This window comes from Vitis riparia, chromosome 18, assembly GCF_004353265.1.
Source record: "Vitis riparia cultivar Riparia Gloire de Montpellier isolate 1030 chromosome 18, EGFV_Vit.rip_1.0, whole genome shotgun sequence".
In the NCBI taxonomy this organism is placed as follows: Eukaryota; Viridiplantae; Streptophyta; class Magnoliopsida; order Vitales; family Vitaceae; genus Vitis; species Vitis riparia.
Genome location: NC_048448.1, coordinates 36,038,722 through 36,056,573, shown reverse-complemented (window position 1 = coordinate 36,056,573; position 17,852 = coordinate 36,038,722). Strand labels below are relative to the sequence as shown.

Here is a 17,852-nt window from a genome sequence, read left to right as displayed (position 1 = left end):
TTTAAGTTTAATATGTCAAAAAATAATTAAAATCAATAAATATAGACAAATTAGAGAGTAAAAATAAATTAAAATTAAAGAAGTTTTATTAAAAAATGCACAAGCATATTAAAAAGAATATAAAGACAAAAAAGAAAAATAATAATAAAAACTATAATACGTGATAACGGATTGTGGTGGTAAGAGAGGAAAAAAAAAAAAAAAAGTGGAAACGTGACAAGTGGTGAGAGAGATATATTGATGTGAGAAAAATAATAAAAATAAATGACACATGTACTTGTTAACAGGTGGTATTAAATTGGTGCGTACTTTGTTCTTTACTTTTGAGGGTAATTGTGGAACAAATTTGAAAGCACTATTGAAGTGCATGAATAGACAATATTTTTTCCCATTTTACACCAAAATTAAAAAGAAAAAAGTAAAGTTCCAAAATCTCATATTTTTTGTAGTTGGTGTATGGTTAGATGGTTTTTCCCTAAATAAATAGGACATGGGGCTGGTTAGTTGCACCTGTCCAAGCAAATAATGTTAATTAATCAACCAAATACAAACTTGGCTTGAACATAATTTTGGGTTATAGATATTGCAATAGCTCAAAGTCTTCTTCCTTCACAAATCTCTACTGTGAACTCCACCATGACATCTTAAATTGGGGTTCAGCTCATCACAACATCTATAGCCGCGCTTCTTCTTGATCACTTCACCTCAGCCTCACCCATAAGGTACCTGCTTTTCTATTGGATTCCTAAACTTTATTGGTCTGATATTTTTCTTTGTTTTGAATTCATTTTCTTAGATCTTAGATTAAGTTGGGTTTCAAAAAAAAAAAAAAAAAGAAAAAAAATGGTTTTTCTATATTTGATGAGAGAATATTTTTTTCTTTTTTGCATATTTCCTCAAATTTATTTCTCTCTTTGTTTTTTTCTACATAAACAACAAATAATTCAAACATAGGTAATTTTCTTTCATTTCCTTTTATATTTATCATAATAAATCAAACAAGACTTTTATTTTTTTTCCCCCTCTTGTATCACTCTGGACCATATGAATGGAGCCTAAATTTTTGGGTAAATAAGCAACATAGAATATAATAGTGGCTTCCTTTTTTCTTCATAGTGGTAGACTTTTGTGATTGAAAACAAGGCTCTTACTTCGTTTTCTCAATGGTTATAGTACAAGCTAAGGAAACCTTTAGGGTGATAATTTATTGACTATTGAATTAATTTTGGTGAACAGAAAAAGGAAAATGAGAGAGAAAATCAAGCTTGATCAGAATGGGCAAGATAAGGAGAAAGGAATTGAAGAAGATGAAGAAGGAATCGATGTTGAAGAATGGAAGTTTGTTACTGAAGGAGAGAATTTCCTATTTTAATGGAAAGTATTTCAATCCTATTAGAAGCTTCTCTATGAAAGAACTTAAGAATGCAATAGACGATTATAAAACTAGTCTGATTTTCGACCATGATGTGGGTAATTGCATATGGTACAAAGGTTCTTTGGAATGTCGAACAATCTCTGTTAGGACCAACTTTTATGAAGGTGTTGAAATGGCTATCAATGAAATTGCTATTGCTTCACAAATGCCCATAAGAATGCTTTGAAGCTACTGGGATGTTGCTTAGAAACCCAAATCCCTATTCTAGTTTATGAATTTCCATCTAGTGGATCTCTCATAGATAGAATATTTTCTCCTCCCAACCCTTTGTCATGGAAAAGTAGATTAAGAATTGCTTATGCTATTGCTAATGTAATTGCCTATCTCCACACTACATTTCCTAGGTTCATCATTCATACCGATATCAAACCCTCACGTTTCTTTTTGGACCAAGATTTTGCTACCAAACTATTCGATTTCTCGCTTTCTATCACTCTTCCTAAAGGTGAAATGCAAGTGGAAGATGAAATTGGTGGAACTTTTAGATACTTGGCTCTTGAGACTTATCTCAGGTGTGTACACTGAGAAAAATGATGTTTTTAGTTTTGGTATTCTTCTATTGGAACTTTTGATTGGGAAAAAGGCACACTCGATAATGCACAAGGAGAGAGCTAGTGTACAAGATTATGCCCAAAGCTTTGTAAACACCTACGACATCAATGGCATTGTGGATCCTATAATTCTAGCTCAGCCAAGAGGGATACATGAAGAGCTACAATTTCAAGCCATATTTGACCTTGCTATGAGATGTAGTATGAAAGATATGGACGAGAGACCAACCATAGTGAATGCTGCAAAAGAAGTCGGAGAATTCAAAAGTTTGTCCCTTGATTTCCTTTTGACTAATTCACAGTAATTGACATCTTTCTATTTATCAGGGGTGTGTTTGGTTCACTTTTGGTATGTTAGTGACTATACCTTAGGTACTATCTTAGTAACCTTTAGGTACTACCCTAGTGCACCTTAGGTACTACCTTAATATCTAAGGTTCACTAAAGTAGTGCCTAAGGTTCACCAATCTTTTGATAAATTCTTTATTACCCTTTAAAAAAACTATTTTTTGAAGTCCATGCATATGTGCAACTTCTATCTCATATTTAATGAATACAATTTTGTTTTCAAAAGTAAAAAAGGGTTCCTATTTTATGAAATTAATTCTAGCTATTTTATTATAATTCTTGTGGTATTATCATGTTTAGGCTATTTCAAAAGGAGAGTGGATAACATATTTGAATCTTAGGAAGCATCTTGTATACAATAATTAGGAATCCTCTATTGTTTCAATTATGTGAATCTTAGTTTTTTTTTATTTATAGAATATTGAGAAGAAAATTAGAACTAAAGTAGATGATGCTATTGCAAAAGCCAAGGTAAGAAGCACTTTTCAATGTTAATCCTCATTGTTCCATAGCCCTAAAAAGAGAAGCACCTTCATTGTACTTCTTTAAATTGCACTATTAGAACATTTAGAACCAATATTTCAATATGTCGTCAAAAAAAAAATTATCAAGGACTGTAATTTTCCTTAACATCTAAAGAGCTAGAATTAATTTCTTTATTTTCTCTAAGTATCTTACGGGAATATAATTGGGTATATTTTTTTTTCTCTCTCTATTCTTAGTATTATTTCCAAGGCATTCCTAGAAAATGTTTCATTATGAGATGTACAAACAAGTAATGATGAGTAGGGAGGTGGTGGCTTCTCAAGAATATAAGACCCGCACACCACAAAATTCAAAGTAATTTCCTAACATTTGCATTTTATTCACAATGGTAAAAAGGAAACGAGTGGGGAGGTGAATCACGTCTAAAAGAATATAAGGACCCACCCACCACAAAATTCGAAGGGACCTTTATTTGCTCTAAACATCTTATGGGAATAGAATTGGGTATATTCTTCTTCTTCTTTTTTCTCTCTCTATTCTTAGTATTATTTCCAAGGCATTCCTAACTATTTGGATGGAACTACAGGCCTGCATTAGGCAAGAAGGATGTGCAATCCTTGTCTCAATAGCTAGGCTTGGATACCCTTACCTTGGAGTGCTAAAAAGCTTGCAATTGAAGCTCTTTGCAATTACTAAAACTCCTATCCTTGCTTGTTGAAATGGAGAAAAGAGTATTATGGTTTTGTTTAGAATGTTGTATTAGCAAGTAAGGAATTTTCTCATGCAATTCTACTTCTACCTTACCATTTTGTACATTTATTCAAACTTCAAATAAGCAATATATGTTTTTGTAAAAAAAAAATAAAAATAAAATCAAGTCATTTAATGGAAACCTCTTTAGATGACAAATAAAAGCCATCTCTTTCAAAATGTGTATTTCAGTTTTGCTCAAATTAGTCTTCAATTCAACATATTTCTATTAACAAAAAGAAAAGATAAGCACACACTTTAGGAAGAAAACACATCAGGACTTTGATTACTACCAAAAAGTGCTATTTTGTAGACCTAATTATAATGGTTTTAAGCACCTTTGTGTAGTAATCATATTCATTTAACCCAATTAATTCATTAAGGTCCTTAGTAATTGGTTTTAACCATTTTGTGGCAAGTTTACATGTTTATATCAGCTTATGAATCAATTCAAGCATGCCAATGATGGAGGAGCTACTTAGGCAAGCCAACCAAAGAAGAAAGCAAAGAAAAGCAAGAAAGCAAAGAGAAGCAAAGAGAAGCAAAGAGAAGCAAGGAGGAAAACAGAGGACAGCAGCTGCAGTCTTCTTTGGCACTTTTGGAGCACTTCCGAAGTCCATTTTTTACATTCTATATATCATTTCAAAGCTCAAGAAGTCAAGAATCCAACACTTCAAACCGTGTACGATTTGGAGCTGAAACGAGGAAGTTATGGCCTTCGGAAGACAACTGCTCCAGGTGTGCGAAAATTTCGCACACCCCTCCCCTGTTTTGCCGACTCCACACGAGATCTTTTCTTTTAGATATTTTTGTATAAATTTCCATTCTTCTCCTTGTAATCCACCATCATAAGATTTCTTAGCTAGGAAGGTTGGAAAAACTTCTCTATTTATACTCCTTTGCATCCGTTGAAACATATATGGAGAAATATATGTAATATTATTATAGAAATATATAAAGCTTTGTTTTTCTCTCTTCTCCGGTTCTTCCCCATTTCTATTTTCTTAGTAGCCAAACATCCTTGGTGGATGAAATCCCTAAGGATGAGAGGCTAAAACCTTTTAAGTTTCTCAAAGTATGGATGTTATGTGATGGCTTGGATGCATTCCATGGAAATTTCTCGCACCCGGAAGGTAAGGTAGTCATTTTTCATTAATAGTTCATTAATGCAAAGTTTGGTTTTATTTCCTTTGGACAACTTCCAACAGCCAATACTTGATAAGCTTTTGGATTTCTATCCATTAGTTATCTCCTACGAGCTATTGGAAGGTGAGGTTTTCAATTCCAAGTTTTGCATTAATCCATTAGAACCAATTTCAATGGCCATTGAAAGGTGAGTTTATCACTTGGAATGACTTTGAGTTGCCAATATTTGGTAAGCTTTTGGCTTTAGACCATTAGTTATCTCTTACGAGCCATTCAAAGGAAGTCTAAGGTGAATAACCATTGATGAAATTCACTACCATCTGTTTTGCCATTTTAAAGGATTAAAACTTGATTTGCTAAATCCATACCGGTTCGGGAAGCAAGCATCACATAGTTGCAACCTAATGCGAGAGCCTATCCTGAGATTTCCAATTTGCATAAGAGCCAGAGCATAGCTATCCTATCTTTGAGAAACTTATTTTTACACCCTTTCATTTTAGTCTTTAATGTTAGCTTAAATTAGTTTAAATCTTTCTAAACATTTACATCTTCTTTTAAAGCTAACATCCATAAGAAAATCACCTATTTTCTAATTTGAATATCACTGTGTTTGCGAAAACCTTCCAGTGAACGATCTAGAACCATATGCTATAGTAGCTTGGCTACTTTAGTAATAGTATTAAGGTATAAATTTTGTTGATACGTCTTTAAAGCTAAGCTACCATGAGTCGCATCAGACTTCTAATCAATAACATATACCTTCTAAGACTTTTGTAACCAATATAGATTCATAACCTTAGAAAATGGGTCCAAGTGCACAACAGGTAAGTACTCCTTCATGTATTCCATTTTGCGGAAAACAATGAGGATTTGCCTTGCTTTTCGAGGGCTTTCTTCCAATTTTGATGCTAGATGTCAACCCATGTCCTTGTGTGTGTGTGTGTGTGTGTGGAGGATCAATAATAATATTATATGTTAATTTGTCTCATTAATTATGTCACCAGCTTAATCCATCAAATCAAGACCATCAAGTTGATGTTGGGACATGTAATTCCACCCATCAAGTTGCACCAAGCATTGCTCCCAACTTAGGTAACCATCCCATATACTTGATGGTGGAACAAGTACATAATTCTACCATGAAGGTGCAGCAAGCGTTACTCCCAACTTAGGTAGACATGAAACATTTAGACTCTATACTATAAATGTTAAAAGGAATTAATATGTACTATCTTTTGTAACAATACTTGGATTGAATAGAAGATTCTGACTGTTTTCAAAAAGTTTTGTTTAAATAGAACAGCATTAGCATGGAGTGGTTTTAAGGGTAAATAGATAACCTAATTCAAAATACTATAAATTTATCTGAAAATTAAGTTCGACTTTTTTTTAGAACAATTTCAAAATTTTAATTTATGAATTTTGAGCCTATGTTTGTTTTTTTTGAAAAATTCAAAGAAAAATAAAAGTGAAAGAAAATAGAGAAAGATCGAAGAAAAGAAAAAAAAAAAATTTAAAGCAAATATTTTATTTTTATATGTATCTTTAATTTATTTAATTTATTTTCTTATTTTGTATATAAATATTAAATAATTTAAAAACACACAAGTTTTTAATTAATTTTAATTTCTTTCTAACTAATTTTCTATGATAAATAAGCATGAAGTATTTGGATGGGGAAAAAGTGGATGAAAAATGAAAACAAGGAGGTGCAACCACCAAGAATGAGTTTCTTTTGTGAGGAAGAAAGTAGTAGTTGGCCCATTTTCAGTCTATTTTTTAGTATTGGTTGTGGACATTTTGCTCTCTAAACTCTAGGGATTTTCAACTTCCCTTCACTTTCAAAATTATAATAATTTGGTTTTAAATTTTTTTAAGAATATTCACTTTACACTCTTTTCGACTCTTGACCCAAATAAGGACATAATAGTCACTCAAATGAAATTAAATTCCAAATATAAGGATATAACAGTCACCAAACGTAAAAAATGTCAATTTTTTGGTAAGTAAAATAAACATCATGCATGTAAGAAAAATATATATAGAGCAGTAATATTAAGTAATCTAGGAGAGGGCCACAGTGAGAGGAGCATGTACACTTAAGTAACTTAACCCTCTTGACTATTTTTAGAGTGATGACCCACTTTAAATAGCATTGTCTTAAAACTTAATTCTTGGTTGGGTGTCTCATTCAATTTTGACTTTCACTTCCTTTTGGCTAGATATGTGATATAATTGGTTGGTTGGTTGAATAGAAAGGGAATGGTAAGGATACATATATATGAAACATGATGGTTTAAAATAGGGTTAATTTCATTCACATCCCGTTTAGTACAAATATATTAAACTTCCATTGAATTTCTATTTCGTCAGCTAATACCTTGTAGAGGTATTTCATATATAAAATTTATTTAAAAAAAATTATTAAATATGCTTACCTAAAATCCTTTTTATTCAAATCTCTTTAAAAATAATTTATAAATGAAATAAATTTATTAAGGTGCTAATTGACCAAATTTGAAATCATTGATGATTAGATGTATTTATACCAAACCTGAAGAGGTAATGAAATTTAACTCTTTTATAATATTATATTGAATAGAACATATTATGCTACATTCATATTTATTTTATACAAGATATCCAATTGTATATGTTATATATAATGGTTACATTATATCATGTATTTCAACATTCAATATTGTTTTAATAAAAAAAAAATTATACCAATGTATTCTATAATTTATAATTTAAATATTTACACAATGCCTCATGTAAATAAAAATATATTGTTTAAATAAAGTAATCAAATTTTTATGTAATAATATAATTTTACATGATTAAAATTATTAAAAAAATATTGTCAATTTTTAACAATGTTTTTAGAACCAGACCGGATATTGAATTGAAAAAGTTACCGGTTCATGATTGACTGGTCGGACCAGTGGTCGAACCGCAGTCAAACCAGTGAAGTCATAAATATATATTTTATATTTTATTAAAATTAAAATATTTAAAATATATAATTAAAAATTAAATAACATTTATAATATTATTTATTCATTTTTATATAAATGTATTAATGGTTTAAATTTATTAAACAAAATATATACAAAATTTAAATATGAAAACAAATTGAAAATGAAAAAAAAATGTGATATATATATATATATATTTATATTATATATATATATATATATTATTGGAAATATCCTATGTAGTTGTTTTATGTTAAATATTAACACAAATAAGGATGGAGCATAGTGAAGTAGTTATGCTCATAATGAGCTTGTGGTCCGTGGTTCAAACGCAGTCTTTTAAATCTCTTTACCTTATCCCACATATCTTGAGAGTTACTGTAGACCCTCATTTTTTGTCTAAGTTTTTTGGTTATTTTTGGAGCACATTTCTGTCACCTTGGAAGAGCTAGCAACATTTCATTTGGGGGTGAGGAGGGGGAATGACCTCTTTATGCCAGGAAAAGCTGCATGGACGTGTGGCAAGAACACACCACCACCTCGCCATGGTGGTGGTTAAAATGAGAACTTCTTTTGAATATAGGACATAGGATGATGGCGGGAGCAATGGAACGGGTAAGAGAGGATAACAAAGAGAGCTGGAGACCAAAGAAAAAGGGGATAGAAAAAAAACTGGCAATGGCAGAAGGAGAGAAGTGAGAGAAAAATAGAGATTGAGAGAAAAAAAAACAGAGTACCGGGGTGAGGATCAAAGGAGCACCGTTAGGTAAGGATTTTTTTGCGGATTTCTTATTCCTTCTTTCTCATTTTCACAGTTCTTCATCATTTCATGCTTGCTCTATTTTGTTCCATTTTGGTTTCTTTGATTTCTCCTGTAAATGATTGATATATGGTTGTTTTCTTAGAGCTCGGTATTTGTTTAATCATACAAGATGATCCCTTTTCGTTCCACCTGCTTAGATCCATTCAGTACAACATGAAATGGAGTATAGTTTTATAGGTTGTTTGTTCAGAGCATGCTCTGTTTCTTGGATTTTTTTTTTAGTGTCATTTGTTTGAGATTTTGCTGACTGTGAGCTATTTAAAGAGAGGCTTGAGAAATTAAAGAAGCTTAGATATGGAAGGGGACATAGTTTGAGTTTTGGGATCGCACTTATATCGATCGGTCATTTATCTTGTCAGTTGAGTTAAGTCTTGTTCGGCTTTGAGTCGCGCCTACCTAGTTGAGTTATTCGGCCTTGAGCCACACCTTATCCTTCATTTGAGTTCTTTTTCCTTGTGTCGATCACTCATTATCTCAGTCATGTTCGTAGTGTTCATTGTATCACTATCCAGTGTTATTCATTGCATATACACTCCTCGCATCATCCATATTTTTTGCTAGAGTTTTTCCTCCCTAGTATGTGCCCTTGATCTTGAGCTTATCATGCTATATGTTAGACCAAAATTCAAGATCATTTCTATTCTTTGGTACAGTTCACCTCATTCCATTCGCCTTTCACGTATCCCTAATCCATTCATTTCACTCGTGATCTCTACCGAAGATGGGCAAATTTGTAGACCCTCATTTTTGTCTAAGTTTTTTGGTTATTTTTGGAGCACATTTCTATCACCTTGGTAGAGCTGGTAACATTTCATTTGGAAGGGGGGACCTCTTTATATCAGGAAAAACTACATGGACGTGTGGCAAGAACACACCACCACCTCTCCATGGTGGTGGTTGAGATGGGAACTTCTTCTGAACAAAGGACATAGGATGATGGCGGGAACAATGGAACAGGTAAGAGAGGATAAGAGAGGGAGCTGGAGACTAGAGAAAAGGGGGATAGAAAAAAAACTGGCAGTGGCAGGAAGGAGAGAAGTGGGAGAAAAACAGATATTGAGAGAGAAAAAACATAGTACAAGGGTGAGGATCAGAGGAGCACCGTTAGGTAAGGATTTTTTTGCGGATTTCTTATACCTTTTTTCTCATTTTCACTGTTCTTCATCATTTCATGCTTGCTCTATTTTGTTCCATTTCTGGTTTCTTTGATTTCCCCTATAAATGATTAATATATGGGTTGTTTTCTTGGAGCTCTGTATTTGTTTAATCATAAAGATGCTTCCTTTTCATTCCACCTGCTTAGATCCATTCAGGACAGCATGAAATGGAGTCTAGTTTTATAGGTTGTTTGTTCACAGCATGCTCTGTTTTTTGGAATTTTTTTTTAGTGCCATCTGTTTGAGATTTTGCCAATTGTGAGCTATTCAAAGAGAGACTTGATAAATTAAAGAAGCTTAGATATGGAAGGGGGTACAGTTTGAGTTTTGGGATCGCACCTATATCGATCGGTCATTCATCTTGTCAGTTGAGTTGAGTCTTGTTCGGCTTTGAGTCGCACCTACCTAGTTGAGTCTATTCGGCCTTGAGCCACACCTTATCCTTCATTTGAGTTCTTTTTCCTTGTGTCGATCACTCATTATCTCAGTCATGTTTGTACTGTTCATTGTATCACTATCCAGTGTTATTCATTGCATATACACTCCTCCCATCATCCACATCTTTGGCTAGAGTCTCTCCTCCCTAGTATGTGCCATTGATCTCGAGCTTATCGTGTTATATGTTTAGACCAAAATTCAGGATCATTTCTATTTTTTGGTACAGTTCACCTCATTCCATTTGCCTCTCACGTATTCGTGATCCATTCATTTCACTCATGATCTCTACTGAAAAGGGGCATATTTGTAAACCCTCATTTTTTGTCTAAGATTTTTGGTTATTTTTGGAGCACATTTCTATCACCTTGGAAGAGCAGGCAACATTTCATTTGAAGGGGGGACTTGTTTATGCCGGGAAAAACTGCATGGATGTGTGGCAAGAACACACCACACCTCGCCATGGTGGTGGTTGAGATAGAAACTTCTTCTGAACAGAGGACATAGGATGATGGCTGGAGCAATGGAAGGGTAAGAGAAGATAAGAAAGGGAGTTGGAGACTAGAGAAAATGGGGATAGAAAAAAAACTAGCAGTGGTAGGAAGGAGAGAACTGGGAGAAAAACAGAGATTGAGAGAGAAAAAATAGAGTACCAGGGTGAGGATTAGATGAACACCATTAGGTAAGGATTTTTTTGTGGATTTCTTATTCCTTTTTTCTCATTTTCACGATTCTTCATCATTTCATGCTTGCTCTATTTTGTTCCCTTTCTGGTTTCTTTGATTTCCCCTGTAAATGATTGATATATGGGTTGTTTTCTTAGAGCTTGGTATTTGTTTAATCATACAAGATGCGCCCTTTTCGTTCCACATGCTTAGATCTATTCAGGACAGCATGAAATGGAGTACAGTTTTATAGGTTGTTTGTTAAGAGAATGCTTTGTTTCTTTGATTTTTTTTTTTTTTTTTTTTAGTGTCATCTATTTGAGATATTGTTGACTATGAGCTATTCAAAGAGAGGCTTGAGAAATTAAAAAAGCTTTGATATGGAAGGGGGTACACTCTGCACACATTGCTTGAGCCGAAAAAAAAAAAGGGAAAGTGGTAATGGAGCTTTGGAAAAAACGTCCAGTTTTTTCCCTAGTTTATATTCTTGCTATCATTCGTCCATTTCTGGTGTGTTTGGAGTGCTGAATATTATGGTGGGTTGGTTGTTTTGGTTGTGGTGGCTTTTGGGAGACATGTTTGGATATTTATGGTTCTTTGCATAGTAAGCATCATAAAAAATGTCGGCATTCTTGAGTCAAGCCTTGAAGAAGAGTTCTGGTACACCATATGTTGACATAGAAGGCTGAAATACCTAGATATGGGGAATAGAAAATTCAATAAAATGTTTGGCCTCATAAAATTTAGGGAAAGCATTTGGAGATGGGCCTCATTCCTACATGTAACCCAAAAAGCCATTCTCTTAATCTGTCATCTCTTAGTGTCAAATATATAAATATATAAATCCTTTTCAAATATTTTTTTAAAATTTCTTATTTTCAAAAATTAACTTAAAAAAAATCAATTTCCAAGTAATTTTCAAAACTCTAATTTTCGAATAATTTTCAAAACTTCGATTTTCAAATTTAATTTTTCAAACTTTGATTTCCAAATAATTTTCAAAATTCCGATTCTCAAATTTAATTTTCAAAACTCCAAATGTCAAAATTCTTTTTTTTTTTTTCCAAATTTAATTTTCCAAACTTTCATTTTCAAATAAATTTCGAAAACTCCCATTTTAAATTTAATTTTTTAAAACTCCACTTTTTAAGTTTAATTTTCAAAACTTTAACTTTCCAAACTTTAATTATTTTCAAAAATCCAATTTTTGGATAATTCTTCAAAATTCCACTTTTTAAAATTTAATTTTCAAAACTTCCATGTTCGAATAATTTTCCAAACTTCCAATTCCCAAATTTAATTTTTTTTTTCCAAAATTCCATTTCCTAAATTTAATTTTTAAAACTCCAATTTCTTTCAAATTTAATTTCCAAAAATCCAATTCTCAATAACTTCCAAAATTCCAATTTCTTTCAAATTTAATTTCCAAAATTCCATTTCTTAAATTTAATTTTTCAAACTCCAATTCTCAAATAATTTTCAAAATTCCAATCCTTAAATTTAATTTTCAAAACTCCAATTTTCAAATAATTTTGTGAGTTTAATTTTCAAATAAATTTCAAAACTCTAGTTTTCTTTCAAATAATTTTAATTTCACTTCAGTTTTCAAACATTTTTTAATTCTACTACTTTTCATCCTTCATTAGGGTTTTAAGTTGCTAAAAATTCTGCTTTTTAAATAAACTTGCTACCTTTTTCTTTCAAGCAAGCACTTTCACAAATTTTCTTTGATTTTAAAATAATTTTCTCATTTTTCACTATTTTTAATAAGCATGAAGGTAATTTTCATAATTCCAAAATAATGGAATTTGTGAGATTAATTCATGCAAAATCAATTGGGTTTTGGTGGGGGGCCTACATATGATCTCTTCTGATTGTCAATTGCTATGCTTAATGAATGTTGCTTGATCTTTGTCTTACTCTTTGATATGCATGTGATAATTTTATACTTGAGCTAACCTTGTTTCCCTGATAGCGCACTATTACTTGCTGCTGAAGTACAATCTCACTCTCATTTTTCTTATTCTTATGCATGATTCGTTTTATTATTTGATCATTTCATTGGTATCCATTGATTTCCTTATCAATTGTCACGCTTACTTCACCTTATTTAGTAGAGACCCGCTTTTAGGGACTTAAAGGGGTGTCATGGTCTTTACCATACCTTTCCAATAAGTAACTTAAACCCCCGGACCCAGACTCGATTTTTCACAGACCAGTTTTTCCTTCAGGAGTCACACTTAGGGTTTTTCTTTCTTATTTTGTTTTTCATTTAAAAAATAAAACAAAAATAAGTGGCGACTCCACGTATTTTTCTAAAAATCAATGTTTTCACCGAATAAATAAAAAACGAGTTGCACGATCGAGTGGGAAAGCATCGAGCGAAAATATGAGGTCCACAAAATGGCGACTCCACGTATTTGTCTAAAAATCAATGTTTTCATCGAATAAATAAAAAACGAGTTGCAACATCGAGTGGGAAAGCATCGATTATCATATTTCTTGCTTAGCTTGTGTATAGATTTTGATGATATACATGTGCTTCGCATGATTGTCTGTTGCATGACTTCTCTCCTTCCGTGTGATTGCATGAGTTGCTTGTTTATGTGGGATACACACCTATCCCCTTGTCTCCAAGTCCCTAGTCTTGGTCGACCTTGTTTTACTTGATCTCGTATTTAATATGAGACTTGTTGCTTTGTTTGCTCTTCGACCGAGCTAGTGATTAGGAGTAGGGTTTAGTGATGGGCTATATTTATGTTTGAGAGCATTTTGGAGGTGGCCGACACATTGATGTTGATTGGAGTCCGACCTTTGAAGATTTGTATAGCCCAAAGCTAGATTTCAGGATATTTGTGTGATCAGTGTGTTTTCTTCTTAGTTTCATAGGATTTTCGGATGCACCCACACCACTCACTGTGCACCTTAGATCATTGATAAGTGATCAGAGTTATGAGATACGCCAACCATTAGGAGAGCTTTTGCCATAGAAAACCCCCTGGGATGTCGAGGTAGTGCATATGTAAAGGTAATGACACCTTGCATGGAAGTGTCCCGTCTCTTCGGAGGTGTGCAGAGGGTTGCGTACTGTCAGAGGGTACGATTGCTTCTGCTAGGGATCTTTTAAAGTCCACCCATCTTCTTTTTAGAGCCATCTTGACCTTGTAGGATGAGCTTAGATCCTTTTATTAGGATTTCTTCCTCACATGTGGGTGCATCTAAGAGCCTTCAGAGCCGCCTTAGTCACTTACTTGGATCTAGTGCTTTCTCTTTTGGTTTTTAGTTGGGAGTGCTCAAATATCAGTATGAGTTTGGGTATTGGTTGGATCATCTCTTGCCTTGTTGCATCAAATTCTTTCACTCGATGAGTTTAACATGTTTTCTCCCTAGGGCTTTCGTCTTCCTTTCTTGGCTCGACACATCCTTTCACTTTGTTGTCACTTGCTTGCTGCTTTGGGATATGTTTATTGATTACCTTTTTACACTTTACATCTATCATGGGCTCAGTACCTCATTCTTTGTTTGATCATTGATTCGATTTTTGACTCAATGCTCATATTTTCATTACAGAAAGGTGAAAGACACGTTTTCACATTCACACATTTTTCGAGAGAGTCGCTTTAACCACCTTATTTTTTTTCTCTTTATGGAGCTCGAGTTGAAGGTTGAGTTAAAGATATGTGGTTATAGATGGAGTATCGTGATAGTGTGTTTTTCACACCTCTTTCATCTTGGATTATTGATAGGAATTCTCTAATCACATTTGTAGCCATCTCACAATGGACAACTTTATGACTCTAGAGTTCTCATCATACATCCAGATTTCAGATTGCCACCTCAAGACCAGGTGTTTGCATGTTGTATTGTTGTCTTTTAGGGTTCTATCTTGTGTCCTTCATCCATTTCATTTGCATTGTAGGGAGTCAGTTTAGGAGTTGGTTGAGTCTGGAGCCACATTCTTGGAGGACAATTGGAGGTCGATTGATCAGAGCAAATTCACATCAGAGTTCAGATAGTTTAGTTAAGATGTCTGATGAACTAGCTTCCGCGCTTGCTTCTATTTAGGAGTTCATGGTAGGATTCAATAGACGCTTGGATAAGATAGAAAGCTCTCGCCAGGATCATCATCCAGTCTGCATTAGCACTAACGAGACAATTCCCCATGTATCTCAGACATCACAGGTTCTTCCACCTGGGACTTCACATGGCGTTCCATTCCATCTATCAGATCATTGTGAGACTGCTCCACCACATGCTGCCATAGTGCCGCCTCCTATTATTACTACTACTGATGATATTAGATTGGCCGAGTAGGAGGTCAGGGTTGAGAGACTTGAGTCCAGGATGAGGCAGATCAGATTACAAGATGGAGGTTTGACTTAGGATGATAGGGATGACATACCAACGGCTAGCTCGCCCACCAAGTTTCGCATGCCAGACATTGAGCAGGATTGGTTGTCTTAAGATCCACTTGAGACTATACAGCATAGTTATGAGGGCACACGAGATAGATGATGCACAGTTGGTGGCCCTTTTCCCCATGTCACTTAGTGAGGCAGCTCAGAGATGGTTTGCCTCAGTTGAGTTTTCGAGACTTTGCACTTGGGAGGACATGGCTCATGAGTTTTTGACTAGTTTGCTTTCAGTGCCAACATTGATGTATCTAGATGAGAGTTGGAGGCCACCAAACAGAGGCCAGACGAGTCTATTTCTTCTTTTGTTTGGGTCTTTCAAAATGTGTCTTTCAGTTTTGCTCAAATTAGTCTTCAATTCAACATATTTCTATTAACAAAAAGCAAAGATAAGCACACACTTTAGGAAGAAAACACATAAGGACTTCTAATCAATAACATATACCTTCTGAGACTTTTGTAACCAATATAGATTCATAACCTTAGAAAATGGGTCCAAGTGCACAACAGGTAAGTATTCCTTCCTGTATTCCATTCTGTGGAAAACAATGAGGACTTGCTTTGCTTTTCAAGGGCTTTCTTCCAATTTTGATGCTAGCCAAACATAACTGGAAGCAACTCTTTACAAAAAAAAAAAAATAGAGAATTATGTTCCATGAAGAAAAAAATAAAGGAGAAAACATAGAGATATAGCATTGTTCTCAGTTTGAGCTACATCATAAAAAATGTAAATTAAACTTTCAAATTTTAGAAATTCCATTACTTGATATCCAAGAAAGCAAAAAAGACCTCTTAAAAATCCAAAATGTCTGGTCTAGTGGAGGTGAGTTTCCCAAAATTTTTAGGAAACCAGAACATAAATAAAGGATTCAAAATTTATTTTTAGCAAATTAGAAACTGAAAGATAGTTAGGAGGAGGGATAAACCTTCACATTGAAATGGGCAAATTACTTCTTGCAGTAGTGATGGAACAAAACTTGGCCAGTGGCCATTACTGCTTGAGGTCTGACATGATAAGATTAAGGTAAACAAACAAATAAAAAATAGGAGATATAAGAATTGTATGTACCAATTGCATTTCTATTAAAAAAAAATAACAAGAACAATATAACAACATAAAGTCTCAGTAAAATGCTGTTTTTTTGGATGAGATCGCAACCATAAATTCTAAGGGTTGTTTCAGTTGCTTCATTTATACCATCTTTCCGGGAATGTGAGTTCTTTAACTACTCATCAGTTAGGTAGAATATGTCAATTTCTGTGTAAATCATAGTGGATAACTGAGATGGACAACCTCAAATAAACTATCACAAAGAACCCATCAAAGTTCAATATTTCAATATAAACAAGCACATATAAATTGATAAAAACAGAAAAATAGGAGGTGGATGGGGAGGGAACCTGTGATTATTTTCCCAGATAATGTCAAAAACTCAATATAACTAAAATATAACAAGCAATAATTTAACCAGAAATGGGGTTCATTTCTTAGCTGCTCTTGGTTTTTTAATTCAAACAAATTTTCCTTAAAAGTACATTTAAAAATTTTGACCAGTTCTGAACCAAGAAATTTCCTCTCAACTGTGCTACAACTATTTAGCTTGGTTAAGACAAATTTCTAAAATTTTTGGAAACCAAAAACAACTTAGAGCTTAAAATTCAAAATTTAGCAAGTGTTTCTTTTCTTGGAAACCAAACAGAGGAATCCCAAAACAGATTTTAGTTGAACTTTAAGATGACAAAATAATTCATTAATTAATGAAATAATGTGCATTCAAGAGATTAAATTGAAAAGAAAAGAAAATTGCAAACTCGTGATCTCCATAAAACCATATCAAATAAACACCACATAGAATAAAAAAATTACAAGAAAGAACAACAGGTATTCTGATAACAATTATTTAAAAGAAAAGAAAGAACAAAAGAAAAACATGTATACAATTTATAAGCACCAACATACCTTCCATTTTGTGTGTTGCAATTAGAGGTTCATTGTGCAAATTTCACAAAGGGCTTTCAATTTTCTAGATCAAAGAAACTTTAGGGTTTAATCAAGAGCAAACTAAGACAATCCAAATAGGAACAAAATGAATAAGAAGAAAAGTAAATAATTTTAGCAAATGGAAAAGGGGAAGTCAAAGACTCACATGTTGGAAGGAGGTGATTCCGGGAGAGTTGTGGCGAACATGGTGAACTGCAATGAAGCCTTGCCGGCTTGGATGTATTTCGTGGCTGCAAACAATAGTAGAGGTGCGGCGGTGGCTAAGTTATGATGGCAGGTAGCAACTAGATGTCAACCCATGTCCTTGTGTGTGTGTGTGTGTGTGTGTGTGGAGGATTAAATAATAATATTATATGTTAATTTGTCTCATTAATTGTGTGTGTGTCTGTGTGTGGAGGATCAATAATAATATTATATGTTAATTTGTCTCATTAATTATGTCACCAGCTCAATCCATCAAATCAAGACCATTAAGTTGATGTTGGGACAGGTAATTCCACCCATCAAGTTGCACCAAGCATTGCTCCCAACTTAGGTAACCATCCCATATACTTGACACCAGAACAAGTACATAATTCTACCATGAAGGTGCAGCAAGCGTTACTCCCAACTTAGGTAGACATGAAACATTTAGACTCTATACAGAAGCATGAGAAAGGAGGTT

General features: G+C 33.6%; 1 pseudogene; it reads right to left on the bottom strand.

Annotated features, from left to right (window-relative positions):
• Positions 1 to 500: 500 nt before the first annotated feature.
• On the bottom strand, positions 501 to 16,457 carry LOC117905807 (annotated as a pseudogene).
• Positions 16,458 to 17,852: the final 1,395 nt, after the last annotated feature.